General features: G+C 35.7%; 1 long non-coding RNA gene across 1 annotated transcript; it reads left to right on the plus strand.

Annotated features, from left to right (window-relative positions):
• Positions 1 to 15,567: 15,567 nt before the first annotated feature.
• Positions 15,568 to 17,780, plus strand: LOC145116556 (uncharacterized). Its single transcript, XR_013712177.1, has 2 exons — positions 15,568 to 16,625; positions 17,418 to 17,780. It is a non-coding gene; the product is annotated as an uncharacterized LOC145116556 (long non-coding RNA).
• Positions 17,781 to 27,382: the final 9,602 nt, after the last annotated feature.

Genomic DNA, 27,382 nt, shown 5'->3' on the forward strand with positions numbered 1-27,382 from the left:
AAATCCATGCTTGTTTTCCAAAAACCAAAGATTATCAAACATAAAAAATCATTATAACATATAAAAGATGGCTCTGATACCACTGTTGGGTTTTGATACGAAATAGAAGTTTGTTTTTCACAAAAAACGGGCAACGGAAGACTTTAAAAATAACAACTTTATTTTTAGTTCATAACAAAACCGAACCATCATGGATCCATTTATAGAGGTTAGAATGAAATAAAACCAACCATAGGATGTTTTAGAGATAACCTTTGAAGCCTTTGAACCCACTTGGTTTTGGGGTGTTGATGAAGATAACAAAAGATCAAAGTGTATGATCTTCTCTACAAGTATCCACCATCAAGAGTAAGGCACTTCGAATGCTAGTTCATTCTTGTATTCTTGAGTGTCTAAAGCCTTTAAGTGCTTAACTTAAATAAGCACTAAAGGTAACAACTCAAGAGGTCTTCTAAACACCAAAGTAAAGCACCAAACTTCAAAGGCTTGGAGCTCCTTCACACTCACTGTTTTAGAGAAGAAAAAGGGAAGAAGAAGAGCTTCGCTCTTGCAAAAATGCAAGCCTCATGCATCTCTTATATAGCCCATGAAATGTAAGGCATAACCATTAAAATAATATGAAGTAATGGTAGCCTTTAGAAGCATGGGAGACAAATGGTGGAAGGTTGAAAAAGCAACCTCCCACACCATCATTATGCCTTTTAAAAAGTAAGATTCTTTATTTTTTAGAAACTCCAAGTTTATAAAATATAAACTTTGTCTTTAGGTAAAAGACAAAAGAATCCAAATAGTCCAAAATGTTGTGCATGACTTATTAATCCATACCATATGAAATAATAACTAGTAATACTCTCTTATAATTATTATTTGACAAAATTGCAAAAATGGTCCCTATGGTATGCAAATTTTTGAGGTTTTAGTCCAAACCCTGAGTTTTTTGGATTCATGGTCCTTTTGGAGTGGTTTGTATGTGGAATTGGTCCCTGGACTTAACTCCCGTTAAAAAGCATCTGTTAACCTCCCTCATGTGCATCATATGTGAGGGTAAATCCGTCATTTCATATGTAAGGGACCATTTTTGCATAAACCATTTTTTTTAGCTTATTTGACCTTTACCCCTCATTTACTTTCCCCAACACCCGTCAACTTCCCTAACTCCCTCCTTCTTGCTTCTGCTCCATTGAACCTGCAAAAAACCCTTGTTGCTTATCCAAACAAGTTAATTGACGCAACACATATAAGGCAATACGTTTAATACGAAATGGTGTTCGTAATGTGGCATATCAGACCAAAACATGAAGTTGTTGATGTATCAGCCGTATATGGTAAGTTGCTTTGTTTTCTTTAACTTTCCTATTTTGCATTTTCTTATTGATTTAGAACAAAAAAGGCAAAATTTTGACTTTGTTAATATGTTCAATTTTGATTTTTAGCGGGTGCACCCACATGGTTTAGTATTAAGCTTCATCACGGTGGGAAATTTACTAAGTTACCTGATATAAAGTACATTGGAGGTAAAGTGTGTTATGTTGATTATGTGGACATAGATGAGTTTTCTGTACATGAACTTGATGCCATAATGCTTGACCTAGGTTACCCATACCCACAGAATTCTGAATTCGCTGATGAATCCCCAGTGATATACTAGCATTTTAGGATACCCAATAGTGACTTTCGATTTGGTCTTAGAGCTTTAGGGAATGATCAGGATGTGATCAACCTTTCTAAATACGTTGCACATAACAAAGGAAGGTATAAACATGCCATTGGATGTTTAGAATACATAAGGGAGTATCTATGAAGAGGATATGCAATGTCATGAAGGAAATGAAAAAGGCTAAAGGTCCACTAACATCCACAGCAACAGACATCCTAGCTGCAAGAAAAACAGTTGCTTCACAATACATTGCTAGGTGGAATGGGGGAGACAAGTATCAAGTCACAAGAGCTTTAAAGGATCAACATGATGTGGATGTTAGGAACCAAACATGAACTTGCAGAAAATGGGAATTAATTGGAATTCCATGCAGACATGCAATTGCAACTCTGAATGAGATGAGTAAAGACCCAGACGCTGAGCTTGACATTTACAAATGGGTTCACAAGGTGTATTTTCTAGAGACATGGAAAAAGGCTTATTATTTTAAGGTGGATCCAATTAAGGGGAAATCCATGTGGCCAAAAAGTGAATGTCCCACAAAGCTAATCCCTCCTCCACATCACACTCAGGTGGGTAGGCCTAAGAAAAAAAGAAGACAAAGTGAGGGTGAAAGGTTAAGCAAAAAGCAGAGGGCAAGTCAAGGTGTTGAAGTGAATGCTACACAAGAAGGAGGTTCCCAAAAACCAACAAATGATGGAGTGCAGAAGCTATCAAGGAAGCATATCAGTGTTACTTGTAGCAAATGCAAGAACAAGGGACACAACTCTAGGACCTGTAAAGGGCAAGGTGGGAATCAGTCCAATAAGTAATGTGTCATGCATGGGGTTTTCTATGATTTTGGTTGCTTTTGAAAACTTGGTTGTTATATCTACACTATTTTCTTGAAATCTTTTGGTTGGTTGTTATGAATACTTGGTGGTTATGTTATTAATCTTAATGAAATGTTCATTTTGGTTGTTATGTTATGAATCTTAATTAAATGTACATTTTGGTTATGTTATGAATCTTAATGAAATGTACATTTTGGTTATGTACAATTGGTTCTAATGAATCTTCATACCATTTCTATTGATGTGTTAATTCTGATACATTCATATAATTTTGGTAATACATTCATACCATCATAAGTCACTACAAAAATGATCACATAAAATTACAACAAAATGACCATTTTATCCATACTAATACCCTTCACAGACCAAAACACCCTTCACAGTAAACCCCTACACAAACCAGATACAGAACAAGACAATCACAAAAAAAAACAACTTCCAAACAGGTACATTTTCAGCTTCAAATTGTCATCCTTCAATGCTTTGCAATTTGCCACCAACATGTTGTTCCTGCATATCAGTCAATTGCATTGATCCTGTAGCATGTTCACACTTCTAAGCAACTCATTACATCGTTCCTGCACTGAATTCAAATTTCTTAGCAGACCAGGTATGATGGCTTTAGACCTAGCACACATTGGGGGATCAAGCCACCCGATAAACCCACAAACGGAATTATTCATAGGGCATGCAAAAAATCTCCTTCCTGGATTCAGAGGGATCCAAGACATTTTCACCAAAGCAACTTTTCCACAAAAACATAGAACCATTGTTGTTGTAATAGAGCTCAAGAAGAAGAAGGGTAGAAAAAAGAGACGTTGGGGAAGAAGATCGCGGGAAGTGGGGATATTTAAAAGGAGTTAAGCCAAAATACGGTTATGCAAAAATGGTCCCTTACATATGAAATGACGAATTTACCCTCACGTATGAGGCACATGTGGGGGTTAACAGATCCTTTTTAACGGGAGCTAAGTCCAGGGACCAATTCCACATACAAACCACTCCAAAAGGACCATGAATCCAAAAAACTTAGGGTTTGGACTAAAACCACAAAAATTTGCATACCACAGGGACCATTTTTGCAATTTTGTCTTATTATTTTCACAAAACAATAATTATTCCCTATTTAAAATACAAGAATCGATATTATTTATTAATAATCATATTAATAATAAATATAAAAAATGTGCCAACTTGATAAAGGTGTGACCGTATAGGATCATATATTATTAGCAATATCACTCCATAATGATTCTTGGACATATAGATCCAACATATCTTAGCACGATCCAAAAGATTGAATGCAATTTGATCATTCGTCGAGCCCCTGTTGATGAAGGAAATTATATGTTATGACATGACCGGGTGGGACACCCGGGTCATAATATAATGCTTCGAACAATGAATGCATCTCATGGGCATCCTCTCAGAGGAAAGAATTTTGTCATTAATCTGAAAAGCCCATGCCAAGCATGCTCGATTGGAAATACACATCTCGAACCACTTCACGTAAAACCTATAAAAGTGGTTTCCTATTTTCTTGAGAGATTTCAAGGGGATATTTGTGGACCTATCCAACCAAAATGCGGACCATTTAAATATTTCATGACATTGGTTGATGCATCAACAAGATGGTCACACATCGCTTTGTTGTCCACAAGGAATGCAATATTTCCTAAACTCCTAGCTCATATCATTAAATTGAGGGCCCATCATCCAGATTATCTGATAAAGTCAATTCAACTTGATAATGTCGCTAAGTTTACGGCTAAAACGTTCAGTGACTATTGCATGACATTAGGCATTGATCTTGAATACCCTGTTGTGTATGTTCATTGCCAAAATGGTCTTACAAAAACATTTATTAAACGGATACAAATAATTGCGAGAACTTTGGTTATGCGCACTGAACTTCCCATTTATGCATGGGGTTATGCAATATTGCATGTGGCTGTATTGGTCCATCTGAGGCCCATGGCCACCCAACCACTTTCTTTATACCAACTGGTAACTGGATATGAGCCTGCTGTCTCACATTTACGCGTATTTGGGTGTTTAGTAAATGTTCCAATTGAACCTCAAAAGCGTTCGAAATTTGGACCTCAGAAACGACGAGGAATATATGTTGGTTATGAATCTCGTACATCATACGCTATTTATATCCCTTGACAGGCGATCTCTATAACACTAGACATGCAGATTGTGACATTGATGAGTCAATATTCCCGTTGTTAGGGGGAAATTTTCACATTAAAGTTGATGAGGAGCGACATTAAATAACGTGGCATGTACCTAATATGTCTCATATGGATCCCCCAACTACACATGGTGATAAGGAAGTGCAACAAATTTTAAGTCTACAAAATGTTGCTAATCAGCTACCAGACGCATTTAATGACTTAGCAAGTGTTTCGAGATCAAATATACCTGCTGCAAATGTGCCTACAAGGATAGACGTCCCTATGAGATGCCATGTTCCGTTTGAACATGTTGCACTGGTCGTATCATCATGCAAACGAAACTACCATTGGTTGTCCAGACCGCCACTCTTCCCAAGAAAAGAGGAACACCGGTCGATTCCAAGGATGTTTTGCCTCGAAAAAGGAGAAAGCTTGTTGCATCTATTTTTCCACATGAGATCATTAAGGATGACGGGAGTATATTAGAGGAGCATGTTCCCAATGAAACACCAATTCCTCATCATCCCGATAATCTTGAAATATTTGTTGAGTATGCTAGCTTAGACGGTATTTTGAAGTGAAACGAGACTTTCATCGATGATGTGTTCATATACGTAGTGGCCAATGAAATTATGAGCAATGATGACATGGAACCACATACTATTGTTGAGTGTCAATGTAGAACGGACTGGCCTTAATGGAAACAAGCAATCTAGGTAGAATTGAATTCCTTAGCGAAAAGAAGAGTTTTTGGACTTGTTGCTCCAACACCGACCGATGTTATACCAATTGGTTATTAATGGGTATTCGTAAGAAGCGTAATGAGAATAATGAGATTGTAAGATACAAAGCTCGCCTCGTGGCACAAAGCTTCTCTCAGCGCCATGGAATTGATTACGAGGAGACGTATTCACCCGTAATGGACGTTATAACTGATGAGTTTTGAGCATTCTAACACTCCTAAGCGTACATGCAACCCTAAATACCTTGGATCTATGTTTTCTCTATTATACATGCAATTATTAACTTTCCAAGGTATTACCCTATCTAGCATACAATACTTGATACTTGGGTAATCAAATGGATAGAATACATACCTTTGTTTGATGTAGCTTGTCTCCATGAAGCTTGAGTGCCTAGTGCCCCAAGTGTGACACCTCAAATGGTTCACACAACACCAAATGCACATGGAATGACTTGAAAGAAATGGAACACTCCTTGAAATCGTCTAGCCCTCATATTCACACATTAGTGCACGATTTCTTGAGCCATGGGATTCTTTTATATGGTGGCTATTAGGGTTACACCATGTAACTCATAACTTTACCCATTCCTTATGCTCCATGGATTTTAACCTCCATGGAGTATCCATGGGTCACCCCATGGACTTAGTCCAACATAAGGAATCTTGGATCACAAGCCCACATATATAAGAATGAATGATTTACACAATCAACCCATATATTTAATTAGTCTCCTTTTGATCACTTAATTAATTCCAAATTAATTCTTGATCAATACTAATTAAATAACCTTATTAATATATTAGAACTTATAATATATTAACCAACCTTAAGTGTTATTTCTCTCATTATAGTCTATCCAAATGCATGATGCCATGCAACCCAAATGGACCATGCCGGGTCGGGTCAAGTCTTACCAATTATAGTTATGGACTTAGACATTAATCCAACAGTCTCCCACTTGGATAAGTCTAAAACTATTATTGCGTATGACTTCAGGAACCGATCAGCAATCGTAGCTCTCAAAAGCTTCTGTCGAACTCTGACCTTGTCGATGAACTCTGACCTTTGTCAATGACTTGTCCATTAGATAAGGGATCATATATTCCTCCATTCTAGATATCATATGGACTGAGACATGGATTATAATCATTCTCTCTGTCCATTTGTTGTTTCCTGATTTTCGATTTATGATGACTGACTGATTGAACAAATCAAATCAGTCCTGGCTTGGCCAAGCACTCACATGTGTCATCGCTAAATCATCGAGGGGCCCATAGATATCGCTTTTATCCCGAAGGTAAAAGGAATGGATAAACTTCGACTCATATGGCTTGTTCTACTACTTGTTGAATCATACACAAAGGCACGTTTTATAACATCGAGTTACCAATGCGTTTTCATGCAATCAATGTATAACCAACTCATAGTAACAACTCATATCTCTAGGTTTGAAGAATATAAGATATTATCGTCTCATGATCACTCGTGATAAAATCCATGAAGTGATTCAAATGAGCGCGGGTTGAATCCAATACTCAGAACTTATGAGCATTCATGAGTATTGTAGCACAACTTTGTCCGCCAACTTGGACCTCTACAAGCCAACCCATGACAGTCTTGATTCATATCTACTTCCAACATATGAACGACTGTGGATGGTTTGAATAACTTAATCATTCAGGAAAAGCGACTTAGTTATTCTGGAAGTCAAAACATGCAAAGAGAAACACAAGAATAAATGAATCAAATATGGTATCAAACCCTATGAATATAAATAAACAGTTTTATTTATCACCATACTGATTACTCATTATTCATTGTTTCGGTTTTATCAACTTTATACTTGAATTAAAAACACTAGTTGTCCCATGCTCCAAGCATGTACACTATGTTTTTTCTTAAACAATAGCTTTGCCATACACCAAGTATGCACTCTATGTTTGTCTATGATCCTTACTTTGTGAACTATATCGATTGAACATACTTTCAATGATTCTCTTTTCACACTCCCAAATCCTTATCAAAAAATGTAAGAATTCCAAATTCCTATCATTTATCGAAATCTGTTTAGATTTTAAACTTATATGCACTGACCCTCCTGTAATGAATATGTATAAAGTCACAAAGACTTGTCAACAGTCATTATAAGGTATTCCAATGGAGATCAACTCCATGGAAACTAAGTCTCATATTCAAAGTACATTGCTTTGGACATGCTTCTTGCATTAAGTTTTCTAATCTTACACAGATAACTTCCACCTATGGAGACAACTCCATATTCTCATTTTGACTATCACTTCTGAATAAGAGATGCCTCTTTTCAGAATATGTCAATATGGTCCTTCCAAAATTAGCACTATACTTCCAACTGTCCCTGAGCAACCAATCTTTGGTAAACCTCAGATTGTCCTCGACAATTGCTTAATCATTTTAGTCATATCCAATTCTAGACCTTTTCCCTTCTTAATGCCTCTGGGCATTTGGAAAAATTTAGAAATGACAAATATTATAGCACATGCAATCGATCCTGTACCCAAAGCAAATGGTACACGATTCATGATGTCTCACATAAAGACATGATTCTAGACCAGTCTTTTGCTACAATATTTTTATTTGCCATGTTTTCAAAAATTGACTATGAAGAGGGATGTCGTAATCATAATCGAATTTTGAGAACGCAATATATAGAATTTCCTTAAGTTGAACTAATCCAACATGAAATTCATATATATATTCTTGACTAAAGATGATTAAGGTCTCAATCTAAGCCTTTAGAACTGAAATGAAGTATATCCTCTCCCTTAATTATAGCAAAACAACTTTTTCAATCCCTGCAGCCTCACGAATTGAAACTTTTGTTTTCTATAATTAACATTGCTAACTTGCAACACTAACAATAATTATCATGCTCCCACTAACATGATGATTATTAGCATAACACTTATGCTCCCACTAGCTTTGACATGTACTCAGAAATCAGCTGGACTTCTAGAAATCAATACTTTATTGACTTCCTTCCCAAAGTTCAGATTTCTGATACGAGATGCTTTGATAAAACTTTATCAAAATCATACACCTTTCCTTAGATAGCATGCATGTGTGGCTAAACAATTTCAGAACTATGAAAAGGGATGCCGTAATCATAGTCTCAATTGTTTAGACCTTTTGCCATCTGCTTCAAATCTACTTGGTGGAAGTGTTTCCTCACCATCATTTTCATGAATCGGAGAGAAACCTTATGACCCTTAGATTTTATGGTGTATGTGTTCTTATCCATGTGAATCGTCAAAACCATAGTCACAAGACAAGGATAATGACAAATCCAAACTCATATGGACTGAACTTATGCAATCTTAACTTCTTGCCACCTGGCAGTACAGGGCCTGCCATTGCTTCCAAGTTGTTATGCAACCAATTGAGAACTTTCAGAACTCCTATGCAAAGCCAACTTTAACTGGAATGGGCACAGAATATGTCAACATGATAGGTTATAAACCTCAAGTCGTGTGCTAGTGAAGAACCTCAGGTTTTATTCTTGATTAGTTCTTGAAATTCTTCTTAGGATCTTTAAGACTCCCACTGTCCTCTTGACATATAAGACTATCTTGCCAAATATTCAAGAGATAGTGCGGATTCTTTATCAAGACAAACACTTCACACAATTGGCCTTAGTTGGTCTTTGTTTTATCCAAAACATCACAACTTACCAATTTCAAATGTACAAGAGTAGGACACTTTTACTCTTACATTTGACAAGTGTTATAAACCTTTCTTTAAGATATGTCACTCAACTTATAGTCTTGGAGTATGACTCTAAGACTTGTTTTGAAACGAAGTATGACTCATCTTCTTGATTTAACCATTTCAACAATTCATGACTCCTCTTCTTAGTCATAAGAATGCACTAAGATGTCCTTAGAAGACCAATTGTGATGTGGTTCTTTAATCATTAAGATGATCACAAAACATGATACTAAAGTACTCTCCCATCTTTTTAGATTTGAGAAACTTTTATCTGTCTGCCTAATTTGATTCTTCCCATTCGTTCTGCCATACATTGAGACTTTTCCAATGTTTCAGAATTATACTTAAACTTGTAAGTATAACCATGTTTACTAAAATTTAGTAAATCATGACGAATAGTCTTAACGAGCTTTGTGGTGGACTTGACCAGTGCATAAGAATATGTACTCGATCTCTTTAGTCCTTAACTTGACTCACACATCCATGTGAACAAGTCTTAATTTTCCAATGCTTGAAAGTTCTCATTCATCATACTATTCAACTTGCATGATTCCAAGTTTCTATCCAACTGAAGCCTTGGGAATGAGAATCTTTCCTTATTTGGTAAATTATGACACTACCACAAACGAAATAATCAAGTCCATTTTTTTTTCAAATATTGCTATCAATGGAATCATATAAACAACCATTTTTCACAAATGCCACTTGTAAGGATATTTAAAATAAATATAAAATTAAAAACTTTTATTTTATTTCAAAACTTTGCAGAAACAACTTATCCTTATACTGCAAATGCATACGGAAAAACTTGTTGTTATCTAGTCCTAAGCAATATATCATAACTCCTAAGTAACAGCTTCAAAATTCTGATGCGATCGAAATCCACCTACGCGATCAGAATCAACATATACTTCCTTTAAGCTTTCTCTCTATTCTTTGATTCTTAAAACATCAACATGTGACCCAGTCACATCATGTAATGAGGATCTCAGAATAGAACTTAACAGAGTTAGATAATGGGCTCTACCTGATGTAGAGTCAAACTTATTGACTTTAACATCCTTAGGTAAATTTGGCAGCTTTGCAATCAACGCCCTTCCTTTGGCAAAATAAACATATGGACCCTTTGGTAATGGGACTATCTCAGACTTAGCCTTTCTCCTTACCATTTGGTCAACCGGGTTGACTATGGCCAATCCCTTTCCATTGGGAAGAGAATGCTTTTTCTGGATTTCCAGTGTCACCATTGTCACTGTCCATAAAGTTTTTGGGAAGTTGATCTTCTAATCAAATTTTCTTTACTATCGTTCCAAATCATTGTTGATTCAGCAGCACCAAGCAAATAGATATGATCATTAAGGTTCATGTCATAGTCTGTTTCATAGTAGTCCCAAAGGAACTCACTATGTGACTTAGAAAGTGATTGAACATCCAACTTTCTCAAGACTTTGACACCCAACTCTCCCAGCTTGTCAATATGTGACTTCATCTCTAAGATGTGATCACACATAGACCTTGCTTGCCATTAGGGCTTGAGTGACCTTGAACTTGTGGGTTGGGGAGAATAATTGGAGGATGTGGAGGAAGTAAAGTTCCAAGAGATTTGGGAAGATCATAGATGTCTGAACTAGACATCTTTTGGGAGATATTCAAGATAGTTGATCTAAAGTCCTTAATATAACACCCAATATTAAATATTAAGGCTAGGATCCAGCAACCTATTTATAACTGGAAGAGGGATGCCGTAATCCGAGTTATAAAATAGTTGAAGGTAGGTAAATGACGATTTACCAATTTCCACCATGAAAAACGAAATAATGTAATTAGGTTTTTAATTGGATTTGAAACTCCTAGATCTTTTGAGATTCAATGAACTTTTCAATGGCATGTTTCAATCTCGAGTGTGCCCTTCAGGTTTTGTGACTGGGATGTCGAGGATCACAAAACAAGGTGTGAAGTAACCATGCAAATATACTTGGTACCCTTAATATTTACCCCTCAATCGATGTACCGGTTAACCACACGAGCTCCACCGCTACTATGATAAATATTAAGTTACCCTTTGCCTACTTTGTTAAATCCAGGTTAGTGTGTCAGTTAACCATACACGCTCCACTAACGGTTTAAACAAAGTGCAAAGTGTAATTTCATGGATTAGCACCTTATTCACATTTTCCTAAGTAACTAAGATTGGGAATTTATAAGTGTTTAGTTACTTAGTATTTATCATTAATACTTTTAATGAAGGGAGAATTATAGTCCTTGTCCTACCCGTTCGGCTAACGACCCTCCACCAGTCAAGGAAGCGGTGGGTGAGAGTGGACACCCATTAAACTGCCATTTTATAAGAAGTAACCTTATACCCCCCTTATAGACCGGCTTCGTGAATGAGGCCTACTAACGGTAAGACTGACTTGCTCTTATACATATATTTATTATTAACTTATAATACTATAAAGTATAAGGGTTGAATTTTAACTTTTAAAATTCTAAGGGCTAACTTGGAATTATAGTATTCATGGGGAAAACTTTACAAATTCCAAAACTTGAGGGCAAGTTTTGAAAATATTCAAAACTAATTAATTCCATAACTTATGTGTTTAAAGTAGTTTTAATTAAAAAAAACTCTTCAAGTTCCATAACTTGAGGACAAGTTATGGAAGACTTTAAACTAATAAAAGAATGTAACTTTTCTTTATTTTTGTAACTTATGGAACTAATTAAGGTTACACATTTTATCATTTAATGAAGTGACTCTTGAACCTCCATAACTTGAGGACAAGTTATGGAGTCATAAAACCATTTAATGAGGACAAGACTCTTCACTTTTGTAACCATTGCCAACTTTTTATGAGTTTTATTAAACTTAAATGTGACTTTTCATATAACTTGAGGACTAGTTACAAAAACACATTTTAGAATCAACTCTTAGATTAAAATGGATTGAAAACACATAATCAATTAACTTTTCTATTAATCTAAGAAACTCATATGAACAAAGATAATTCACATCAAATTTTTTTCAAGTAATTAGCATAACTTTTAAACTAATACAAAACATGAATCTATTGACAATTATCTCTGAAATTGGATTAGCATGAACATTACCACATCAAAAACAAGTTTATAAGTCCAAAAACATCTAAGGGTAATGTTCCTAGTCCATTTCTAGCCAAAACAGTCGAATATATGCTGTCAGGGGTTCCAAAATTCGATTTTTCAGCTAATTTTGCAAGTATAACAAGAAAACAAGCCTTGGCTCTGATACCACTGATGATTTTTGAGCATTCTAACACTCCTAAGTGTACATGCAACCCTAAATACCTTGGATCTATGTTTTCTCTATTATACATGCAATTATGAACTTTCCAAGGTATTACCCTATCTAGCATACAATACTTGATACTTGGGTAATCAAATGGATAGAATACATACCTTTGTTTGATGTAGCTTGTCTCCATGAAGCTTGAGTGCCCAGTGCCCCAAGTGTGACACCTCAAATGGTTCACACAACACCAAATGCACATGGAATGACTTGAGAGAAATGGAACACTCCTTGAAATCGTCTAGCCCTCATATTCACACATTAGTGCACGATTTCTTGAGCCATGGGATTCTTTTATATGGTGGCTATTAGGGTTACACCATATAACTCATAACTTTACCCATTCCTTATGCTCCATGGATTTTAACCTCCATGGAGTATCCATGGGTCACCCCATGGACTTAGTCCAACATAAGGAATCTTGGATCACAAGCCCACATATATAAGAATGAATGATTTACACAATCAACCCATATATTTAATTAGTCTCCTTTTGATCACTTAATTAATTTCAAATTAATTCTTGATCAATACTAATTAAATAACCTTATTAATATATTAGAACTTATAATATATTAACCAACCTTAAGTGTTATTTCTCTCATTATAGTCTATCCAAATGCATGATGCCATGCAACCCAAATGGACCATGCCGGGTCGGGTCAAGTCTTACCAATTATAGTTATGGACTTAGACATTAATCCAACAATAACATTCCACTACTTAATCAGTTTAGTAGTTTCTGAAAAAATGAATGTGCAGCTCTAGATGTGGTCACAACCTATCTCTATGGGGATCTAGACATAGAGATATAAATGAAAGTCACTGATGGAATTAAGTTGCTTGAATCAAGTAGTTCCAGACCACGGAACACGTTCTCGATAAGACTGAGATGTTTATTTTGTAGATTGAAACAATCTGGGCAGATATGGTATAGCCGTCTAAGTGAGTACTTTATCAAGGTGGGATATTTTAATAACGAGATATGCCCATGCATGTTTATTAAGAGATCTGATTAAGGATAAGCGATTTTCGCAGACTATGTAGATGATATGAATCTCATAGGAACCTCGAAAGAATTGTTCGAAACTGCTGAAATCCTGAAGATGGAATTCGAGATGAAAGATCTTGGGAAGACACGGTATTGCCTCAGCCTATAGATGGAGCACCGTAAAGATGGGATTTTCCTCCATCAAGAAAACTACAACCAAAAGGTGTTGAGATGCTTTAGTCATTATGATGCGAAGTCGTCATCTACTCCCATGGTCGTTCGTTCTATAGACATTAAAAAGGACCCATTCCATCCAAAGGAGGAAGATGAAGATATATTGAGTCCTAAGTGTTCATATATGGGTGCAATAGGCGCATTATTGTACTTGGCCCAATATACTAGACCAGACATCTCGTTTGTTGTGATCTGTCTTGCTCGACAGAGTAATGCGCAAACACGCCGCCATTGGAATAATATTAATGACATCTTCAATTATCTTAAAGGTACTGAGGATATGGGTTTATTCTATCCCTACACGTCATCAAGTGGATCAAGTCCGAATGATGCTTGAGATAACATGACCCTTGTTGGCTATGCTGATGCAGGTTACTTATCAGACCCGCATAAGGGAGATTCCCAATCTGGTTATGTCTTTACCATCGGGAACACGACGATATCATGGAGGTCTTGTAAACATAACCTAGTTGCTACTTCGACAAATCACCCTGAACTACTCGTGCTCTATGAGGTGACTAGAGAGTGTGTATGGCTTCGAGCTGTATTTGGCCATATTTGAAGTACATGTGATTTGGCTTATGATCCCAATGAACCACTTGCCATATATGAAGATAACACTGTTGTTATTGACCATGCAAAACATGGTTACATCAAAGGGGATAACACTAAACACATCTCGTCGAAATTGTTCTTTACACATGAACAACAAGCATTTCAAAAGATTGCAGTGCAACATATCGGACCAGAGAAGAATCATGCAGACTTGTTCACCAAGTCACTGCCGAAGTATTCTTTCCAAAAACATGTCAAAGCTATTGGACTTAGGAAGCTCTCTGAGCTACCTAAATGACATGTATCTTGCACCCAGTTGTGTGTAAATAAGACTTGCATCCTGACGTATGCTTTGCACCCCGTTGAGTGCATGTGAGGGGGAGCATCCTGATGAATGCTTGTATACTCTTTTTCCTTTCGCTCAAGGGTTTCGTCCCATGGGGTTTACCTTGACAAAAATTTTTAATGAGACACTAACTGTATCCCATTCTCACGTATAATTTTTAAAGTCAAGGGGAGTATCCAGTTGAAAACTTATTAACCATATTGCACTCTTTTGTCATTCGTTAGAGTTTTTGTCCCACTGGGTTTTCTCTAAACAAGGTTTTAATGAGGCAACATATATGGTTCCTTCCCTCGATTAAGACATCGAGATCGTACTCTTTTCTCCTTTGACCAGAGTTTTTGTCCCAAAAGGGTTTTCCTCGGCAATGTTTTTAATGAGGCGAACATTTAATGAATTGTCTGAAGATACAAGACGAAGAAGTACATGAATGATTCAACGTAAATCTAAGCAACCAAGGGGTAGTGTTGTAACTCATTTATGTTGGTAGTGATTGCTCATATTTATGTAATTCATAAGTAGCAATTATGTACTTCGAGGTTACAATCTTTGGTTCACTCACTCCTATATAAAGAGTTGCTATGTACTCTTGTATTATACATTCACATTGTCTAAAAAAATCTTTGCATGATCATTAAATTGAACTAATTTGGCTTAGATAGTTATCTTATTATTTTTTCACATAGTTATCTTATTAATCAATAATTAATTTTTCAACTATCGATCAATCAACTAGCTATTTAGTTCCAAAAAAATGTCCTGATTTTATTGTTTATCATTTCACACCTAAACCAATATCGATAACATGATTAACATCTAGCAGGAGTCAAATACAACGCCTTTTTCTTTTTCCAGGGAGTGTAGTATACCTAACCAGAAAATTATCACTAAAACCATGGATATTCATTCATCGATTTAAGGATGTCCATATGATATGATAAACGGTTTCAGTCATGTAACATTTTATCGATTATATTCTAGAAAGACGTATAAATATGTGTCAACATTGCTAATGAATAGAAACTTTTAGACCAATTCTCTACCTATTCATTTTGTTTTGTTGTATACAAACAAATTATGCCGGCCGAAGCTCTTAGGAATGAAAGTCTCATTTGCTTTGTGTTTATTGTTCGTGCTTCACATCGCCATTAATCTCCGATCCCACCACACCTCGTCACTATCACTTTCCACTGTTTCTTGATTCCTCCAATAATCACACAACTAAAAAAAATTCATCGACTTTTCTACAAATTCCTCATTCAAAATATGTACCCAAACTCCATCCTCGACGAAACCCAATTCCTAGAATATAATCCCTTGGAAGGGTATGATTATGAACAGGTGGACAATCAGTTTCCGGCGCCGGAAATAGAGAACCAGGCAGTCGACGAAGAACTCCTTCCGTTGGAAGACGTAAGCAACACCATCAATCAGTTCGATGCGCGGCGATTGTCAGTCCAGGTTCAAGATTTGGATAACCATGATCAGGCACCGTTCTTGAAACTGGAATTCGACCAATTAACGAAGGGAGTTTCAAATTCAAAGTTAAAGTCAAAATCAGCGTACCCAGATCTGAATTCTCCGGCGTCCCTACAGCTCCTGAGTTGTTCCCGGAGCAAATTTAAGCGTTTACCGGACGAAACTGTACCGGATTGTGCCGGGAAACTGTCGACGGTGGAAATCATCGAACTCGCAGCGGAGAAGTTTATAAAGTTTTCAACTCAACAGGTCAATGGGTACACCATGTTCACTCATCCGTACGGGTCGTCGGCGTTCACGAGCTTATCGATAGACGAGACCAGAGAGGTGGAGCTTGTTTTCCAGCTTTTGACTGCCGCCGAGAATGTTAGCCGGAAACAGTTTGATGTTGCCAGCAAATTCATAGCACGGTGTGGGTGGGTGGCGTGCGACAGCGGCTCTCCGGTTGAACGGCTGGTATCACTTATGTGATGCATTACAGAAAAGAATCGGAAAAGAAATTGGTATACCCTTTGCTACGAAACTAGAAAAACAGGTGAATCATACTACTATTCATACAAATGTCAAATTTAAAATAATAATAATAATAATTCTATTTTAATTAGTTTGGTTTCACAAAAAAAAAAAAAAAAAAAAAAAAAAACGAACAGTTCTTACTTACCCTAGTTTCGAAGATTTTTTAGGCTTTTGGACAATTTTCTAAAAATTAAGATAAAATATATAAAGTTTGATATGATTTGTCATCCATATAATTTTTACTTGTTAGAAAAATGCAAAAAATTTTAAAAAAAATCCAATAAAATACTTTTTTTTTAACAACATTTTCTAAATTTAACAATTTTTTCTAACAAAACAAAGACACCGCATAACGGTCAAAAAAGAAAAATGTGTTAAAGTTAGCTGCTTTAATCGGGAAAAAAAAATGATATTTTCATGGTTACCCGCTAAATTGACAAATACGAGTGGTTTTTAGAAGAAAATCAAATGGCGTGCTTGAACCGAATTTGACCAAACTACAATGATTTTTTTATTACTTGCCCTAAGAATAATGTAAACATTTAATTATGGACGAGTTTATGATTTTTTTTATTCGGTTTTTATTTGATTATCTCAATGTTACTTATTTTACTTTATAACAACAAAATATAACTCGAATGTACATTCTTCTTAATATACCAGTCTTAATTCATCATTTTGAAACATACGGTCTCTTGTGAGACAATTTTTTTGTGACATCTATCGCTAGTACTTCATCATCTGTCTCACGTGTTTGGGTAAATAAAGTACTGAAAATTTTAACTTTTGATGTCAAACTTATTACATGTAGTGTCTAAAGAATGAAAATCCTATGGCAATAGGAACCAATATGACATTCTTGGCCCTTTATCAAGCCCTTCCGTTCAATCAAGTGTTGCATTTCACAGGCATACAATCAAATCATCGATCAAGTTGGGACATCAAAGCAAGTGCATTTGATCGACATCCACATTAGGAGCGGTGTACAATGGACATCTATGATGCAAGCATTAGCAAACCAAAGTTCACAAATTGAGCTTTTGAAACTTACTGCCTTTGCAACATGTAACGCCCGTGTTTCGAGGCTAGGCATTAATACTGACATAATGGTCTAGGTTAACCTTTGTAACTCATTTTGAAGAAATGAAAGGGAATTATGTGAATTTTATGTGAATTATGTGTTTCATGCTTAATTATTAGGGTTTAATTAATTAAGAATAAAAACGAGCGTCAAAATTAAATATTAGATAAAGCCGATATCTATTAAGAAACTTGTAGTGGGCGTGACAAGGATTACGGATATATAAAGAATACAGAAATCCAAGTTATAACGAATAAGTTATGACATGTCGAAGTTTCGCGACAAAACCGGCACGGGGCCGAATGTCGTAAAAAGTGAGTTTTTGATAAACTACTTTTTAGCCTTAGTGATCTAAATGAAACTCGTAGTGTTCGTTAAACCGAGAGTATGTATAAAAAGAACGCCCAAATCTGACTTCGTATGAGGAAGTTATGATTTTTCGAAGTTTCAGCTTAGCAGTAGACAGCTAAAAACTCGAAGTTTAGATCGAGTGATTTTTAGCCGACACAACCTAAACGAGAATCGAATGTCTCGTAAATAGTAGCACAACGGTAAAAAGTCTGACGAAACGGACGTCGGATGAAGAAGTTATGAATTTTTAACGGATTTCCTGTCCCGGTCTGTTAAAAATAATAATTTAAAAATTAAAGTCCAAATTAGCCGACGAAGTCTAAACGAAAGTTGTAGAGCGTAATTTTACCTACGCGTGCATATAAAGAACGTCAAAAACGGAGCTCGTTTTCGAAAGTTATGGATTTTAGAAGTTTTGGCGCGAAAATCGAGGAATAATGCCAAAACCGAGAATTTTCGCACACGTGGACTTCGGCCACGTGTCCTCGCTTCGCAATCCAACGCGTGTCCAGAACCTGCTGAGTCACCGAAGCCACCTGGTGAGGCGTGTCATGCTCTTCGCGAGTCCGAGGTTCGGTCCAGTAGAAGTGCGACGCGTGCCTCTTCCCTCGTGCGTCCGAACCCTCGCAGGTGCCACGAACCATCCCTACTTCGGACTAGACCGCGGTCCACTAAGGAGCTGCCAGCAGCCACTTCGCATGCGCAGCCCATGTGCGAGCCCTCCCTGCGAGCCCTCGGATCTGCGACGCGTGGCTCCTTCTCAACCATCGGATCAGGAGGATCGGCCCTATAAATAGGAGGGTGCGAGACCTCCCGGGTATACTTTGAAAATTTGTCATTTTTAGCCCTTTTTTCAATATTTCTTTCATTTCAACATCCCCCGAAGCCCCGGTACTTATTCCAAAGCCCGGAATACGCCACGAAGTGCCCGAGAAGCCCGGAAAATTTATCTTTTCGGTTTTGAAGCCCGACCCTTCGCAGAGCCCGGTTTCTCAATAAAACTCCCGGTTTTATTAGAAACGATCGTTTTAAGAAACGAATTGCTGCCCGATTTTCATTAAATCAGGTGAGTGTATAGTCACTTTCACCTTACACATAGATATGAAGTATTTACCTTAAAATACGTGCTATGTGTAAATATATTAATTGTTTATTTGAGGTGACTGTTGAATTGATGTTTTATACAAGTTTTAAACTGTATATATATATATATATATATATATATATATATATATTTATCTACAAATATGTTGGGTAAAACATGGGTAGATGAATTAGATGATGTGTGATGAAATAAAAGTGATGAGAAGTATCGATGTTTAAGATGATCTAGTCATCTAGCAGAGTATAGACAACGGCCACAGACTATTTTAGATAGCCCAGTGGAACGTTAGTAGACTTGTAATCGGTACGTATGTTTGAACTATATGTTCATTAGGTATTTTTGAACTATGTGTTCATCCATTAGTTCTTCCTTTTGACACTATTACGTGTCGGGGTACGGGAGCGTACGGGAGTACTTTATCAGTATTTTCCCTATACTTTTATTTGGAAGAGCTTTGGAGTCTTTGTTCTTTTATGAAGTGATCGGACTAGCTTCATGAGTTAGTGATATAGATCATGAGTTAAATAGTGGGTGTGTGATGAAAGGTGAGTTGGATAGATGAGATGATCAGTGATATAGATCATGAGTTGAAAGTGAGTGGTGAAATATGGGAAAAGCTTTTACCCAAATGTTGGCGTGAGTGGTGCAATATGAGAAAAGTCCTTACCCAACGTTGACCCCCGTCATTCAGCAGAGTAGGGATGACAACCATGGACTGTTCTAGACGGTCTGTGGAACACTAGCAGGCTCGCAACCTGTAGGTGTTAATGGACTTGAGTGTTCATTCGCTGTACTCTAAGACCCCCGTCATTTAGCAGAGTATGGATGACAACCATGGACTGTTTTGACGGTCTGTGGAACACTAGCAGGCTCGTAACCTGTAGGTGTTAATGGACTTAAGTGTTCATTCGTTGTACTCTATTCCCCTCATGAGTGCCCTTAGGGCAAGTAAGGCTGGGGAAAACCCCTTAAGTATGTTCATCAGCTATATGAAAACCCCATTGACATGTATTGCGGGGGGGGGGGGGGGGGGAATTCCCGTGGGAAATATCGTCAATGAATAAGAGCTATGGACTTAGTATATGGAAAACCCATTGACATGTATTGCGGGGGGAAACTCCCGTGGGAAATACCGTCGATGAATAAGAGCTATGGACTAGCACATGGCGACGATGTGAATTCGTGCCTATTTGACATAAATTGCTGAAGGAAAGCAATGTTGTCACCTTGTTGGTTGTTTTATGTTAGGATGTCTTGTTTGACATAACTTGCTGAGGGAAAGCAATGTTGTCACCCCGATGTTTGTTTTATTTGACATAACTTGCTGAGGAACCCCCAAAGCAATGTTGTCACCCCTAGTGATAATCCTTAGGCTAGGTCCCTTATGATAGTTGTTTTAGGGACGTAAAGTGAGGATAATGGGAATGGGTAATTAGGGTTATTTTGGTTGATGGAATTACTAAATTTATTGTTGATTGAGAACTTAATAAGTTTATTATTTATTGTGGGTTGAAAACCCTATATTCTCACCAGGCTCCCAAGCCTGACCCACTCAGTTTAATTGTATCACAGGTATCGATACGAAGTTGCTTTACACTGACAGATTAAAAGAGAAGTAGATCACTAGTGTAAATGAATGTAAGTTTTGTTTATGCTTATGTTTTTGTATTGACAATGACATCCCAATGGTTTAAGTGAGTAAAATACATTTCTTCGGAAATGATTTGATAACATATTTATTATGTTTTTCTGGGAACAAATTCCGCAACACTTTTAATCAAATGATTACTCTGAAATTATTTTAAAAGCATAAATTAAATCGGTCTTTTCTGGCCGTGAAATTGGGGATGTCACACAACAACCTCAGATGTCCAAGAAGTCGGGGAAACCGGAAAAAGATTGGAGAGTTTTGCAACAACTTTGAGTTTGCCCTTCTCATTTAAAATGTTGGTGCTATCATACATCACCGAGGTGGAAAAGAAGCAATTTGAGGTCCAAGATGGGGAAGTAATCGCAGTCTATTGTCATATGATTCTAAGAACAATGATTTTGAAGCCCCAAAGGTTGGAAAATATGATGAGAGCTATCAAAACGATCAACCCATCGATTGTTGTTATAGCTGAGGTTGAAGCCAACCATACTTCAACTTCTTTTGTGAAGCGGTTTACAGAGACGTTATTCTTTAATGTGCTTATTTTGATTGCTTGGAAGCATGTATGAGTGGAGATAATGTTCATCGATCCATGATGGAAGGTGTTCATTTTGCTGATGGGATACAAAACATAGTGGCGTCCGAGGGGGACAAGCGGATGAGTAGGAGTGTGAATATGGATACATGGAAATCGTTTTTTGCAAGGTTTGGGATGGTGGAGATTGAGTTAAGTGATTCGTGTCTTTATCAGGCACAACTTGTGTTGCTACGGTTTTCATGTGCAAATTATTGCATGCTTGAGAATAATGGCAAGTGTTTAATTATTGGGTGGAAAGGAACTCCATTGCATTCTCTTTCGACATGGAAGTTCATTTAATAATGATGGATTGTAATACTTTTGGTTTCTTAAGCCTATAACTATTTTAGGGACATTTAGACGGTAGAACAATGTTAATAAGATAAAATTTGTAATATTTTGTCCCCCATAAATATTAAACATGGTGAGACAATAATGAGTCTATCGTGTTTTTATTTGTTAATATAAAATAGGTGAATACCCTCATCATACTAACCAAACAAAACAATCCTTAAAAAAAATCTTGTCCAAACTATCCAGCAAACCATCGGCAACCTTCTATATTCTTAATATTTTTAATCCCTTTACATGATTGATTATTATGTCATGTACACCAACATGGACTTGCTGTAACATGTGATGAAACTATTTAAAGCCTTTAGTTAAGAGAGTTTGAAAAAACAATCTGTCTAATATTGAAATTACGAGAAATTAAAAATCCTCCTACATTTTATTCTTATTATCATCCTGCCTACATTAAATGGTGACAGGTGGACTAAAATATTATCAATTTCATTAAATGTATCATTAAATGTGACACATGTCAACATTTGATATGGTAGGAGGATAAATAAGAATAAAATGTAGGAGAATTTTAATTTCTTTGAAATTACTTACTTTCCAAGTGATTCCGGTTTAAAATGGACTTTGAATCTTGTACACCAATGTTCTTCCTCTTTATTCTTTGCAGTCACAATCAAATTTCTTCATGATATAAAACTTCCTCTTTTATTAAATAAGAGTTTAATAGGGTTTCTAGCCCAATGATATCAAGTGTTGCCATTTATTTTAACATCGAGGTTAAAGTCTCGACTGAGACATAGGTGAAATTAATAGCATTTTGGAAATAAATTAGATTTTTCGTTTCAAAATAATCAATTAAAAATATGCTATATGTTTGAAATTTTGAAAAAGTATACAGTTTTGCTTTTAAATAAGTAGTTAGCCGACTTTTCCAGTCATAAAAACGTTAGGAACTTGATTATGAATTTGAAGAAATACTATGATTTATTCTTACATTAATTATTTCAATTATTCCAAAGTATAAATAATAAATATAGTGTTATAAAATATGATCAAATAACAAGATAAATTATAAAGTAAAGAAAGACATGAGAGTGAAGAGATTTTCATTCCAATATTTGTGATGAAATCATCAACTTTCTAATACATATGGCTCACAAATTATACAACCGAAATAAGATGAAAGATGAATGCACACTATGATGGTGCACTATTACACTCATAAAACACATTGAAATAGTTGTTACTAATGCTAAATAATGATAGAGAGTTATGAGAGAAATATGGAATCCAATGGTCATTCACAAACTAATATTTCATAACACTCCCCCTTGAATGACGATTGTATCATGCCTCGTTAAAACCTTAATAGGTAAAACCTCATGGGAAAACCCCTTTATTAAGGAAAAAGAGTACATGATTAATAATAGATATTGGAAACAATTGCCTCGTTAAAAACCTTGCTAAGAAAACCCATTGGGAAAAACATAGCTAAGGAAAAGAGTACAATATGTTTCCAACTCCCCCTGATCAATACATCACTTGATTTCCTTGAAGCGCCGCATAGCAATGTTTCGTACCATCTTTTCAAATTTGGATGTAGGAAGTGCTTTAGTGAACAAATCGGGAACGTTGTTACTTGATTGAATTTTCTGGATATTGATGCCACACTCTTTTTGAAGATCATAAGTGAAAAAGAACTTAGGTGATATAAGCTTGGTTCTGTCTCCTTTGATAAATCTATCCTTGAATGGAGCTATACAAGTCGTATTATCTTCATATAGTATGGTTGGAACATCCCTGTTAGAAGTTAGACCACAATTATTGCGAATATGTTGAGTTAACTTTCTTAACCAAATACATTCATGACTTGCCTTCTGAATTGCTATAATCTCGGCATGGTTAGAATAAGCAGCAACTAAAGTTTGTTTAACATAATGTCAAGAAATTTTCTTACCTCCATAATTGAATAAATAACCTGTTTGACTTCGAGCTTTATGTGGATCAGATAAATATCCAGCATCTGCATAACCAATTAACTTCATATTTGATGAATTTGATTAGTATAAATTCATATCCACTGTACCTCGAAGATACCAAAGAATGTGTTTGACTCTATTCCAGTGTCTTCTTGTTGGACAAGAACTATATATTGTTAATAAGTTTACGACAAAAGATTTTTCAGGTCTTGTATTAATAGTAAGATATATTAGTGCACCAATAGCACTAAGATATGGTTCTTTGGGAACAAGAAGATTTTCATGTTTTTTCTGATGTTGAAATTGGTCCTTTTTTGGCATCTAAGTGCATTACCACCATCGGGTTACTCATGGATGTGAGTTATTCCTATAAAACATTTTAAGCACCTTTTCTAGATATTAATGTACAAAAACTCCATTTTTGTGTGCTTAATTTGAATACCCAAACAAAATTTCATTTTACCAAGATCATTCATTTCAAATATTTCTTTAAAAGAAGAAGTGGCCTTTTCCAATTCTCTAGGAGTTCCAATTATGTTCAAATCATCTACAATAACATCAATTATGACAAATTCTTATCCGAATCTTTTTATGAATACACATGTGCTTATTGGATCATTTTTGTGGCCCTCTTTAAACAAAATGGTATTTAAAAAATTGAACCACATATGGTCTTATTGTTTCAATCCATACAAAGATTTATTTAATTTTACCGAATATACTTTTCGAGAATTAGAAGTGTGTGCTTCCGGCACCTTAAACGCTTCTAGGATTTCATATAAATATCATTATCAAGTGAACCATATAAATAGGCAGTAACTACGTCCACCAGACGCATCTCCAGTTTTTCATGTGTTGCCAGACTTATTAGATAACAGAATGTAATTGCATCAACCACAGGAGAGTATGTTTCTTCATAATCAATTTTGGGCCTTTAGGTAAAACCTTGTGCAACAAGTCTTGCTTTATATCTCACAACTTCCTTTTTCTCGTTTCTTTTGCGCACAAATACCCATTTGTGTCCCACTAGTCTTACTTCGTTTGGTGTAAGGACTACAGGTCCAAAAAGTTTTCGTTGAGTAAGAGAATTAAGCTCTTTGTTGATTGCATCTTTCCATTTTGGCCAATCTTTTCTATTTCTACATTCCTTTATAGATTTAGGTTCAAGATCCCCATTTTCTTCCATAATCTCGCGCGCAACATGATATGAAAAATTATCGTCGACGTCTATCTTATTTCGGTCCCATCTTATTCCTGTCATGACATAATTTATTGAGATCTCATCATTTTCATTTTTTTCCGGCACCTTATTTTCTTTTGTTGTGTCATTGGGCTATTCTAGAGCTTCATTAATCTTTTCAAGAGATTTTGTTTTCTCTTTTGGACCATCAATTATATTTGCTCCCTTTCGTTTTTGATGATTTTTATCTGTGGAACCGGTTGGTCTTCCACACTTTAGGCGTGCCTTAGATTCGTTTGTAGTTGTATTTTTTTCCTTCTGGGATATCAATTCTAACTGGAGAATTTACAGTTGGTACATGAGACTTTGTTACTCTCTTAGGTTCAGTAAATGCATCTGGCAATTGATTTGCTGCATTTTGTAAATGAATTTTTTTTTATTTCAAGTTCACATTGACTTGAACGAGGATCTAAAACTGAAAGTGATAATTCCTTTCAAGAGATTTTATTTTCCAGCTTCTTTATTTCTCCCCCTAATGTTGGAAAATATGATTCATCAAAATAATAATCATCAAATATAGCTGTAAATAAACTCCAATTGATGGTTTTAAATATTTTACTATAGATGGAGATTCATATCCAACATAAATTTTCATTCTTCTTTAAGGTGGAGAAATGGGTACATAAATTGCACATCTAAACGTCCTTAGATGGAAATATTTGGTTCCTGACCGCAAACCAGTTGAATAGGGGAGAACTTATGATAACTAGTTGGTATTATGCGTATAAGTGATGTTGCATGTAAAATTGCATGCCCCATATCGGTGTAGGAAGTTTAGAATGCATTAGTAATGGTCTTGCAATTAATTAAAGGCATTTGATTAATGAATCAGTTAGATCATTTTATGTATGAACATGTGTAACAGGATGTTCAATCCAATCGACATGCAATAATCATTAATCGCTTGAAATGAAAATTTTGTAGCATTGTCAAGTTGAATTTTCTTAATTGGGTAATCGGGGAAATGTGCCCTTAGGCTGATTATTTATGCAAGTGATCTTACAAAAACCAAATTACAACTAGACAACAAGCACACATGTGACCATCTAGTTGACTCATCAATTAAAACCATAAAATATCTAAATGGTCCACATGGTGGTTGAATTGGTCCACATATATTCGTTTGAATTATTTCTAAAAATTACGACTTTCATACCCAACTTTGTTCAATGATGGATGAGAAATTAATTTTCCTTGAGAGCATGCAGCACAAGAGAATTCATTAGCTTGAAAAATCTTTTGGTTTTTCAAGGAATGACCACTTGAAGTTTCAATTTTTTTTGCGCATCATAATTGATCCGGGGTGGGCCAACCGGTCATGTCAAACTTTGAAGGTGTTATCATACCTTTTACTTTCAATAGCATGAAATTCAATCATTCTAATATTTGTATAATACAATCCGGAGGACAATACAAGTAAATTTTTCCAAAAGACTTTTCTTACCCGATATCATTTTCGTAATATTGAGATACTCTTTATCACCATCATTAGTTATTTCAACATAATATCCGTTGGACTGAATATCCTTAAAACTTGATAAATTTCTTGGTGATTTTGATGAAAATAATGCATCACCAATTGTAATTATTGTCCATTGTGGTAATATTATATTCGCTCTTTCTCATTTGTTTTGCGAATATCCATATTTCTCTTCAATAAATAAATAAAACATAAGAAACATTCGACTTAGAGAAATAAAGTCATATTTTATTACTTTGAGATTGTGATGACATCATTTCTCATGAAATGAATATGACATAAAACCATAATAAATGACATGAAACAAAACTATTATATATTATTTTTCCATCACCATTCATAGCACCATTTGTCCCTTTTGGGTAGACAAGATACTTCGTAACATCCAAATGTGCCATTTTTTGTTGATCTTCGTGAAAATCATTTTGAATAAATTTGTTTCAATATTTTATTTTTCTTTAGATTTTAGAGAAGCTTGATAAAGATCAACAAAATGCTTTGGAGAGCGGCATGTATAAAACCAATGACTGATCATTCCACATCGATGACAAATATTTTCAACTTTCTTTTTTCCTTGACCACTTTTATCTAGGATGTGGGTTTTTGTTATTTTCCAACTTCTGGTGGTTATTTGTAATGTTGTTATTTTTATGATAATTATGATAACCTCCATGACCTTGATTATACCCATGACTATTATGATTATATGATGTTGCATTCACTTCAGGGAACGCACTAGAACCAGTCGAGGTTGATTGGTGATTTTTCATCAATGACTCATTGTTTTGTTTAGCCACAAGAAGACATGAGATTAATTCATATTTATTTTAAACCTTTCTCATGATATTGTTACTGCAGTAGCATGTTAGTAGCATGAAAAGTAGAGAAAGTTTTCTCTAGCATGGTATTCCATAATGAAAATAGTAATCAAAATAAAGACTTGTATGTTAAGGAACCGTTAGTTAAGAAATTACATAAAATAATTTGTAAGCATTGTGCATGTAAACTT

Source organism: Lactuca virosa, chromosome 5, assembly GCF_052849685.1.
Source record: "Lactuca virosa cultivar CGN04683 chromosome 5, Lactuca_virosa_CGN04683_v6, whole genome shotgun sequence".
Lineage (NCBI taxonomy): Eukaryota > Viridiplantae > Streptophyta > Magnoliopsida > Asterales > Asteraceae > Lactuca > Lactuca virosa.